Source organism: Chamaea fasciata, unplaced genomic scaffold (assembly GCF_029207755.1).
Source record: "Chamaea fasciata isolate MVZ Bird 193981 ecotype frontalis unplaced genomic scaffold, bChaFas1.0.hap1 SCAF_79, whole genome shotgun sequence".
NCBI lineage: Eukaryota > Metazoa > Chordata > Aves > Passeriformes > Sylviidae > Chamaea > Chamaea fasciata.
This window is the reverse complement of record NW_027094164.1, coordinates 167581-179550: the sequence shown is the minus strand read 5'-3', so window position 1 is coordinate 179550 and position 11970 is coordinate 167581.

Here is an 11970-nt window from a genome sequence, read left to right as displayed (position 1 = left end):
GGATCCATGGCTCTGGGGTCTATTCACAGCAGCGTCCATCCAGATTGGGATCCGTGGCTCTTATGTCCATCCAAACCAGTGTCCATCCACAGTGGCATCCATGGCTCTGGTGTCCATCCACACCAGTGTCCAGCTGGAATCCATGGCTCTGGCGTCCATCTAGACCAGTGTCCATTCATAGGGGATCCATGGTCTGGGGCCCATCCAGACCACTGGCCATCCAGAGTGGGATGCATGCCTCGGGGTCTGGCAAGACCACTATCAATACAAGGTGGGAGGAATGGCTCTGGTCACCATCCGGACCAGTGTCCATCTGGACCAGTCTCCATCTGGATTCGGATCCATGACTCTGGTTGCTAACTGGAGCAGTATCCATCCAGAGTGGAATCCATGGCCCTTGCATCCATCCAGAACAGGTTCCAATTTGGATCTATGGCTCTTGTGTCCATCCAGAACTGTGTCCATCCAGAGACGGATCCATGGCTCTGGAGTCCATCCAGACCAGTATCCACCAAGGGTGGGATCCATGGCTCTGCGTTCCATCTGGAGCAGTATCCATCCAGAGTCCAATCCAAGACTCTGCTCTCCATCCAGAACACAGTCAAGCTGGGATCCAAGGCTCTGATGTCTATCCATACCAGTGTCCATCCACAGTGGGATCCATGGCACTGGTGTCCATCGAGACCACTGTCCAGTTGGGATCCACGGCTCTGGTGTCCATCTGGATGCGTGGCTGTGCTGTCCATTCAAACCAGGCTCCATCCACAGAGGGATGCATGGCTCTTGTGTCCATCACGAGTAGTGTGCATTCAGAGTGGGATTCATGGCTCTGGTGTCCATCCAGACCAGTGTCAAGCTGGGATCCATAGCTCTTTTGTCTATTCAGGCAAGCGTCCATCCAGAGTGGAAGCCAGGGTTCTGCTGTCTATCAAGACCAGTGTCCATCCAGAGCGGACACCATTACTCTGGTGTGCATCTCTACCTGCGTCCATCCACAGTGGCATCCATTGCTCTGGTGTCCATCCTGACCACTGTCAATCCACTGTGGGATCCATGGTTCTGGTGTCTATTCACAGCAGCGTCCATCCAGATTGGGATCCGTGGCTCTTATGTCCATCCAAACCAGTGTCCATCCACAGTGGCATCCATGGCTCTGGTGTCCATCCACACCAGTGTCCAGCTGGAATCCATGGCTCTGGCGTCCATCTAGACCAGTGTCCATTCATAGGGGATCCATGGTCTGGGGCCCATCCAGACCACTGGCCATCCAGAGTGGGATCCATGCCTCGGGGTCTGGCAAGACCACTATCAATACAAGGTGGGAGGAATGGCTCTGGTCACCATTCGGACCAGTGTCCATCTGGACCACTCTCCATCTGGATTCGGATCTATGACTCTGGTTGCTAACTGGAGCAGTATCCATCCAGAGTGGAATCCATGGCCCTTGCATCCATCCAGAAGAGGTTCCAATTTGGATCTATGGCTCTTGTGTCCATCTAGAACTGTGTCCATCCAGAGACGGATCCATGGCTCTGGAGTCCATCCAGACCAGTATCCACCAAGAGTGGGATCCATGGCTCTGCGTTCCATCTGGAGCAGTATCCATCCAGAGTCCAATCCAAGACTCTGCTGTCCATCTGGAGCAGTATCCATCCAGAGTCCAATCCAAGACTCTGCTCTCCATCCAGAACACAGTCAAGCTGGGATCCAAGGCTCTGATGTCTATCCATACCAGTGTCCATCCAGAGCGGACACCATTACTCTGGTGTGCATCTCTACCTGCGTCCATCCACAGTGGCATCCATTGCTCTGGTGTCCATCCTGACCACTGTCAATCCACTGTGGGATCCATGGCTCTGGGGTCTATTCACAGCAGCGTCCATCCAGATTGGGATCTGTGGCTCTTATGTCCATCCAAACCAGTGTCCATCCACAGTGGCATCCATGGCTCTGGTGTCCATCCACACCAGTGTCCAGCTGGAATCCATGGCTCTGGCATCCATCTAGACCAGTGTCCATTCATAGGGGATCCATGGTCTGGGGCCCATCCAGACCACTGGCCATCCAGAGTGGAATGCATGCCTCGGGGTCTGGCAAGACCACTATCAATACAAGGTGGGAGGAATGGCTCTGGTCACCATCCGGACCAGTGTCCATCTGGACCAGTCTCCATCTGGATTCGGATCCATGACTCTGGTTGCTAACTGGAGCAGTATCCATCCAGAGTGGAATCCATGGCCCTTGCATCCATCCAGAACAGGTTCCAATTTGGATCTATGGCTCTTGTGTCCATCCAGAACTGTGTCCATCCAGAGACGGATCCATGGCTCTGGAGTCCATCCAGACCAGTATCCACCAACAGTGGGATCCATGGCTCTGCGTTCCATCTGGAGCAGTATCCATCCAGAGTCCAATCCAAGACTCTGCTGTCCATCTGGAGCAGTATCCATCCAGAGTCCAATCCAAGACTCTGCTCTCCATCCAGAACACAGTCAAGCTGGGATCCAAGGCTCTGATGTCTATCCATACCACTGTCCATCCACAGTGGGATCCATGGCACTGGTGTCCATCGAGACCACTGTCCAGTTGGGATCCACGGCTCTGGTGTCCATCTGGATGCGTGGCTGTGCTGTCCATTCAAACCAGGCTCCATCCACAGAGGGATGCATGGCTCTTGTGTTCATCACGAGTAGTGTGCATTCAGAGTGGGATCCATGGCTCTGGTGTCCATCCAGACCAGTGTCAAGCTGGGATCCATAGCTCTTTTGTCTATTCAGGCAAGCGTCCACCCAGAGTGGAAGCCAGGGTTCTGCTGTCTATCCAGACCAGTGTCCATCCAGAGTGGACACCATTACTCTGGTGTGCATCTCTACCTACCTGTGTCCATCCACAGTGGCATCCATTGCTCTGGTGTCCATCCTGACCACTGTCAATCCACTGTGGGATCCATGGCTCTGGGGTCTATTCACAGCAGCGTCCATCCAGATTGGGATCCGTGGCTCTTATGTCCATCCAAACCAGTGTCCATCCACAGTGGCATCCATGGCTCTGGTGTCCATCCACACCAGTGTCCAGCTGGAATCCATGGCTCTGGCGTCCATCTAAACCAGTGTCCATTCATAGGGGATCCATGGTCTGGGGCCCATCCAGACCACTGGCCATCCAGAGTGGGATCCATGCCTCGGGGTCTGGCAAGACCACTATCAATACAAGGTGGGAGGAATAGCTCTGGTCACCATCCGGACCAGTGTCCATCTGGAGCAGTATCCATCTGGATTCTGATCCATGACTCTGGTTGCTAACTGGAGCAGTATCCATCCAGAGTGGAATCCATGGCCCTTGCATCCATCCAGAACAGGTTCCAATTTGGATCTATGGCTCTGGTGTCCATCCAGAACTGTGTCCATCCAGGGACGGATCCATGGCTCTGGAGTCCATCCAGACCAGTATCCACCAACAGTGGGATCCATGGCTCTGCGTTCCATCTGGAGCAGTATCCATCCAGAGTCCAATCCAAGACTCTGCTGTCCATCTGGAGCAGTATCCATCCAGAGTCCAATCCAAGACTCTGCTCTCCATCCAGAACACAGTCAAGCTGGGATCCAAGGCTCTGATGTCTATCCATACCAGTGTCCATCCACAGTGGGATCCATGGCACTGGTGTCTATTCACAGCAGCGTCCATCTAGATTGGGATCCGTGGCTCTTATGTCCATCCAAACCCGTATCCATCCACAGTGGCATCCATTGCTCTGGTGTCCATCCACACCAGTGTCCAGCTGGAGTCATTGGCTCTGGCATCCATCTAGACCAGTGTCCATTGATAGGGGAGCCATGGTCTGGTGCCCATCCAGACCACTGGCCATCCAGAGTGGGATCCATGCCTCGGTGTCTGGCAAGAGTCAATACAAGGTGGGAGGAATGGCTCTGGTCACCATCTAGACCACTGTCCTTCAGGACCAGTGTCCATCTCGAGTCGGATCCATGCCTCTGGTTGCTATCTCCACAAGTGTGCATCAAGAGTGGAATCCATGGCCCTTGTATCCATCCAGACCAGGCTCCAATTTGGATCCATGGCTCTGGTGTCCATCCAGACCAGCATCCATCCAGAGACGGATCCATGGCTCTGGAGTCTATTTAGAACAGAGTAAAGCTGGGATCCAAGGCTCTGAGGTCTATCCATACCAGTGTCCATCCACAGTGGGATCCATTGCTCTGGTTTCCATCCAGACCACAGTCCACTTGAGATCCACGGCTCTGCTTTCCATCTGGACAAGTATCCATCTGGATACGTGGCTGTGCTGTCCATTCATACCAGGCTCCATCTACAGACCCATGCATGACTCCTGTGTCCATCAAGAACAGCGTGCATCCAGAGTGGGATCCATGGCTTTGGCGTCCATCCAGATCATTATCCATCTGGAGCAGTGTCCACTTTGCATCCATGGCTATGCTGTCTATCTGTACCAGGGTCCATCCACAGTGGGATCCATGGCTCTGGTGTCCATCCAGACCACTGTGCAGTTGGGATCCACGGCTCTGGTGTCCGTCTGGATGCGTGGCTGTGCTGTCCATTCAAACCAGGCTCCATCCACAGAGGGATGCATGGCTCTTGTGTCCATCACGAGTAGTGTGCATTCAGAGTGGGATCCATGGCTCTGGTGTCCATCCAGACCAGTGTCAAGCTGGGATCCATAGCTCTTTTGTCTATTCAGGCAAGCGTCCATCCAGAGTGGAAGCCAGGGTTCTGCTGTCTATCCAGACCAGTGTCCATCCAGAGCGGACACCATTACTCTGGTGTGCATCTCTACCTGCGTCCATCCACAGTGGCATCCATTGCTCTGGTGTCCATCCTGACCACTGTCAATCCACTGTGGGATCCATGGCTCTGGTGTCTATTCACAGCAGCGTCCGTCTAGATTGGGATCCGTGGCTCTTATGTCCATCCAAACCAGTATCCATCCACAGTGGCATCCATGGCTCTGGTGTCCATCCACACCAGTGTCCAGCTTGAATCCATGGCTCTGGCGTCCATCTAGACCAGTGTCCATTCATAGGGGATCCATGGTCTGGTGCCCATCCAGACCACTGGCCATCCAGAGTGGGATCCATGCCTTGGGGTCTGGCAAGAGTCAATACAAGGTGGGAGGAATGGCTCTGGTCACCATCTAGACCACTGTCCTTCAGGACCAGTGTCCATCTCGAGTCGAATCCATGCCTCAGGTTGCTATCTCCACAAGTGTCCATCAAGAGTGGAATCCATGGCCCTTGTATCCATCCAGACCAGGCTCCAATTTGGATCCATGGCTCGGGTGTCCATCCAGACCAGCATCCATCCAGAGACGGATCCATGGCTCTGGAGTCTATCCAGACTGGGATCCATCCAAAGTGGGATCCATGGCTCTGGTGTCCATCTGGAGCAGTATCCATCCAGAGTCCAATCCAAGACTCTGCTCTCCATCCAGAACACAGTCAAGCTGGGATCCAAGGCTCTGATGTCTATCCATACCAGTGTCCATCCAAAGTGGGATCCATGGCACTGGTGTCCATCGAGACCACTGTCCAGTTGGGATCCACGGCTCTGGTGTCCATCTGGATGCATGGCTGTGCTGTCCATTCAAACCAGGCTCCATCCACAGAGGGATGCATGGCTCTTGTGTCCATCACGAGTAGTGTGCATTCAGAGTGGGATTCATGGCTCTGGTGTCCATCCAGACCAGTGTCAAGCTGGGATCCATAGCTCTTTTGTCTATTCAGGCAAGCGTCCATCCAGAGAGGAAGCCAGGGTTCTGCTGTCTATCCAGACCAGTGTCCATCCAGAGCGGACACCATTACTCTGGTGTGCATCTCTACCTGCGTCCATCCACAGTGGCATCCATTGCTCTGGTGTCCATCCTGACCACTGTCAATCCACTGTGGGATCCATGGCTCTGGGGTCTATTCACAGCAGCGTCCATCCAGATTGGGGTCCGTGGCTCTTATGTCCATCCAAACCAGTGTCCATCCACAGTGGCATCCATGGCTCTGGTGTCCATCCACACCAGTGTCCAGCTGGAATCCATGGCTCTGGCGTCCATCTAGACCAGTGTCCATTCATAGGGGATCCATGGTCTGGGGCCCATCCAGACCACTGGCCATCCAGAGTGGGATGCATGCCTCGGGGTCTGGCAAGACCACTATCAATACAAGGTGGGAGGAATGGCTCTGGTCACCATCCGGACCAGTGTCCATCTGGACCAGTCTCCATCTGGATTCGGATCTATGACTCTGGTTGCTAACTGGAGCAGTATCCATCCAGAGTGGAATCCATGGCCCTTGCATCCATCCAGAACAGGTTCCAATTTGGATCTATGGCTCTTGTGTCCATCCAGAACTGTGTCCATCCAGAGACGGATCCATGGCTCTGGAGTCCATCCAGACCAGTATCCACCAACAGTGGGATCCATGGCTCTGCGTTCCATCTGGAGCAGTATCCATCCAGAGTCCAATCCAAGACTCTGCTGTCCATCTGGAGCAGTATCCATCCAGAGTCCAATCCAAGACTCTGCTCTCCATCCAGAACACAGTCAAGCTGGGATCCAAGGCTCTGATGTCTATCCATACCAGTGTCCATCCAGAGCGGACACCATTACTCTGGTGTGCATCTCTACCTGCGTCCATCCACAGTGGCATCCATTGCTCTGGTGTCCATCCTGACCACTGTCAATCCACTGTGGGATCCATGGCTCTGGGGTCTATTCACAGCAGCGTCCATCCAGATTGGGATCCGTGGCTCTTATGTCCATCCAAACCAGTGTCCATCCACAGTGGCATCCATGGCTCTGGTGTCCATCCACACCAGTGTCCAGCTGGAATCCATGGCTCTGGCGTCCATCTAGACCAGTGTCCATTCATAGGGGATCCATGGTCTGGGGCCCATCCAGACCACTGGCCATCCAGAGTGGGATGCATGCCTCGGGGTCTGGCAAGACCACTATCAATACAAGGTGGGAGGAATGGCTCTGGTCACCATCCGGACCAGTGTCCATCTGGACCAGTCTCCATCTGGATTCGGATCTATGACTCTGGTTGCTAACTGGAGCAGTATCCATCCAGAGTGGAATCCATGCCCCTTGCATCCATCCAGAACAGGTTCCAATTTGGATCTATGGCTCTTGTGTCCATCCAGAACTGTGTCCATCCAGAGACGGATCCATGGCTCTGGAGTCCATCCAGACCAGTATCCACCAACAGTGGGATCCATGGCTCTGCGTTCCATCTGGAGCAGTATCCATCCAGAGTCCAATCCAAGACTCTGCTCTCCATCCAGAACACAGTCAAGCTGGGATCCAAGGCTCTGATGTCTATCCATACCAGTGTCCATCCACAGTGGGATCCATGGCACTGGTGTCCATCGAGACCACTGTCCAGTTGGGATCCACGGCTCTGGTGTCCATCTGGATGCGTGGCTGTGCTGTCCATTCAAACCAGGCTCCATCCACAGAGGGATGCATGGCTCTTGTGTCCATCACGAGTAGTGTGCATTCAGAGTGGGATCCATGGCTCTGGTGTCCATCCAGACCAGTGTCAAGCTGGGATCCATAGCTCTTTTGTCTATTCAGGCAAGCGTCCATCCAGAGTGGAAGCCAGGGTTCTGCTGTCTATCCAGACCAGTGTCCATCCAGAGCGGACACCATTACTCTGGTGTGCATCTCTACCTACCTGTGTCCATCCACAGTGGCATCCATTGCTCTGGTGTCCATCCTGACCACTGTCAATCCACTGTGGGATCCATGGCTCTGGGGTCTATTCACAGCAGCGTCCGTCTAGATTGGGATCCGTGGCTCTTATGTCCATCCAAACCAGTGTCCATCCACAGTGGCATCCATGGCTCTGGTGTCCATCCACACCAGTGTCCAGCTGGAATCCATGGCTCTGGCGTCCATCTAGACCAGTGTCCATTCATAGGGGATCCATGGTCTGGGGCCCATCCAGACCACTGGCCATCCAGAGTGGGATCCATGCCTTGGGGTCTGGCAAGAGTCAATACAAGGTGGGAGGAATGGCTCTGGTCACCATCTAGACCACTGTCCTTCAGGACCAGTGTCCATCTCGAGTCGAATCCATGCCTCAGGTTGCTATCTCCACAAGTGTCCATCAAGAGTGGAATCCATGGCCCTTGTATCCATCCAGACCAGGCTCCAATTTGGATCCATGACTCGGGTGTCCATCCAGACCAGCATCCATCCAGAGACGGATCCATGGCTCTGGAGTCTATCCAGACTGGGATCCATCCAAAGTGGGATCCATGGCTCTGGTGTCCATCTGGAGCAGTATCCATCCAGAGTCCAATCCAAGACTCTGCTCTCCATCCAGAACACAGTCAAGCTGGGATCCAAGGCTCTGATGTCTATCCATACCAGTGTCCATCCAAAGTGGGATCCATGGCTCTGGTGTCCATCGAGACCACTGTCCAGTTGGGATCCACGGCTCTGGTGTCCATCTGGATGCGTGGCTGTGCTGTCCATTCAAACCAGGCTCCATCCACAGAGGGATGCATGGCTCTTGTGTCCATCACCAGTAGTGTGCATTCAGAGTGGGATTCATGGCTCTGGTGTCCATCCAGACCAGTGTCAAGCTGGGATCCATAGCTCTTTTGTCTATTCAGGCAAGCGTCCATCCAGAGTGGAAGCCAGGGTTCTGCTGTCTATCCAGACCAGTGTCCATCCAGAGCGGACACCATTACTCTGGTGTGCATCTCTACCTGCGTCCATCCACAGTGGCATCCATTGCTCTGGTGTCCATCCTGACCACTGTCAATCCACTGTGGGATCCATGGCTCTGGGGTCTATTCACAGCAGCGTCCATCCAGATTGGGGTCCGTGGCTCTTATGTCCATCCAAACCAGTGTCCATCCACAGTGGCATCCATGGCTCTGGTGTCCATCCACACCAGTGTCCAGCTGGAATCCATGGCTCTGGCGTCCATCTAGACCAGTGTCCATTCATAGGGGATCCATGGTCTGGGGCCCATCCAGACCACTGGCCATCCAGAGTGGGATGCATGCCTCGGGGTCTGGCAAGACCACTATCAATACAAGGTGGGAGGAATGGCTCTGGTCACCATCCGGACCAGTGTCCATCTGGACCAGTCTCCATCTGGATTCGGATCTATGACTCTGGTTGCTAACTGGAGCAGTATCCATCCAGAGTGGAATCCATGGCCCTTGCATCCATCCAGAACAGGTTCCAATTTGGATCTATGGCTCTTGTGTCCATCCAGAACTGTGTCCATCCAGAGACGGATCCATGGCTCTGGAGTCCATCCAGACCAGTATCCACCAAGAGTGGGATCCATGGCTCTGCGTTCCATCTGGAGCAGTATCCATCCAGAGTCCAATCCAAGACTCTGCTGTCCATCTGGAGCAGTATCCATCCAGAGTCCAATCCAAGACTCTGCTCTCCATCCAGAACACAGTCAAGCTGGGATCCAAGGCTCTGATGTCTATCCATACCAGTGTCCATCCAGAGCGGACACCATTACTCTGGTGTGCATCTCTACCTGCGTCCATCCACAGTGGCATCCATTGCTCTGGTGTCCATCCTGACCACTGTCAATCCACTGTGGGATCCATGGCTCTGGGGTCTATTCACAGCAGTGTCCATCCAGATTGGGATCCGTGGCTCTTATGTCCATCCAAACCAGTGTCCATCCACAGTGGCATCCATGGCTCTGGTGTCCATCCACACCAGTGTCCAGCTGGAATCCATGGCTCTGGCGTCCATCTAGACCAGTGTCCATTCATAGGGGATCCATGGTCTGGGGCCCATCCAGACCACTGGCCATCCAGAGTGGGATGCATGCCTCGGGGTCTGGCAAGACCACTATCAATACAAGGTGGGAGGAATGGCTCTGGTCACCATCCGGACCAGTGTCCATCTGGACCACTCTCCATCTGGATTCGGATCCATGACTCTGGTTGCTAACTGGAGCAGTATCCGTTCAGAGTGGAATCCATGGCCCTTGCATCCATCCAGAACAGGTTCCAATTTGGATCTATGGCTCTTGTGTCCATCCAGAACTGTGTCCATCCAGAGACGGATCCATGGCTCTGGAGTCCATCCAGACCAGTATCCACCAAGAGTGGGATCCATGGCTCTGCGTTCCATCTGGAGCAGTATCCATCCAGAGTCCAATCCAAGACTCTGCTCTCCATCCAGAACACAGTCAAGCTGGGATCCAAGGCTCTGATGTCTATCCATACCAGTGTCCATCCACAGTGCGATCCATGGCACTGGTGTCCATCGAGACCACTGTGCAGTTGGGATCCACGGATCTGGTGTCCATCTGGATGCGTGGCTCTTCTGTCCATTCAAACCAGGCTCCATCCACAGAGGGATGCATGGCTCTTGTGTCCATCACGAGTAGTGTGCATTCAGAGTGGGATCCATGGCTCTGGTGTCCATCCAGACCAGTGTCAAGCTGGGATCCATAGCTTTTTTGTCTATTCAGGCAAGCGTCCATCCAGAGTGGAAGCCAGGGTTCTGCTGTCTATCCAGACCAGTGTCCATCCAGAGTGGACACCATTACTCTGGTGTGCATCTCTACCTACCTGTGTCCATCCACAGTGGCATCCATTGCTCTGGTGTCCATCCTGACCACTGTCAATCCACTGTGGGATCCATGGCTCTGGGGTCTATTCACAGCAGCGTCCATCCAGATTGGGATCCGTGGCTCTTATGTCCATCCAAACCAGTGTCCATCCACAGTGGCATCCATGGCTCTGGTGTCCATCCACACCAGTGTCCAGCTGGAATCCATGGCTCTGGCGTCCATCTAGACCAGTGTCCATTCATAGGGGATCCATGGTCTGGGGCCCATCCAGACCACTGGCCATCCAGAGTGGGATCCATGCCTCGGGGTCTGGCAAGACCACTATCAATACAAGGTGGGAGGAATGGCTCTGGTCACCATCCGGACCAGTGTCCATCTGGACCAGTCTCCATCTGGATTCGGATCTATGACTCTGGTTGCTAACTGGAGCAGTATCCATCCAGAGTGGAATCCATGGCCCTTGCATCCATCCAGAACAGGCTCCAATTTGGATCTATGGCTCTTGTGTCCATCCAGAACTGTGTCCATCCAGAGACGGATCCATGGCTCTGGAGTCCATCCAGACCAGTATCCACCAACAGTGGGATCCATGGCTCTGCGTTCCATCTGGAGCAGTATCCATCCAGAGTCCAATCCAAGACTCTGCTGTCCATCTGGAGCAGTATCCATCCAGAGTCCAATCCAAGACTCTGCTCTCCATCCAGAACACAGTCAAGCTGGGATCCAAGGCTCTGATGTCTATCCATACCAGTGTCCATCCAGAGCGGACACCATTACTCTGGTGTGCATCTCTACCTGCATCCATCCACAGTGGCATCCATTGCTCTGGTGTCCATCCTGACCACTGTCAATCCACTGTGGGATCCATGGCTCTGGGGTCTATTCACAGCAGCGTCCATCCAGATTGGGATCCGTGGCTCTTATATCCATCCAAACCAGTGTCCATCCACAGTGGCATCCATGGCTCTGGTGTCCATCCACACCAGTGTCCAGCTGGAATCCATGGCTCTGGCGTCCATCTAGACCAGTGTCCATTCATAGGGGATCCATGGTCTGGGGCCCATCCAGACCACTGGCCATCCAGAGTGGGATGCATGCCTCGGGGTCTGGCAAGACCACTATCAATACAAGGTGGGAGGAATGGCTCTGGTCACCATCCGGACCAGTGTCCATCTGGACCAGTCTCCATCTGGATTCGGATCTATGACTCTGGTTGCTAACTGGAGCAGTATCCATCCAGAGTGGAATCCATGGCCCTTGCATCCATCCAGAACAGGTTCCAATTGGGATCTATGGCTCTTGTGTCCATCCAGAACTGTGTCCATCCAGAGACGGATCCATGGCTCTGGAGTCCATCCAGACCAGTATCCACCAACAG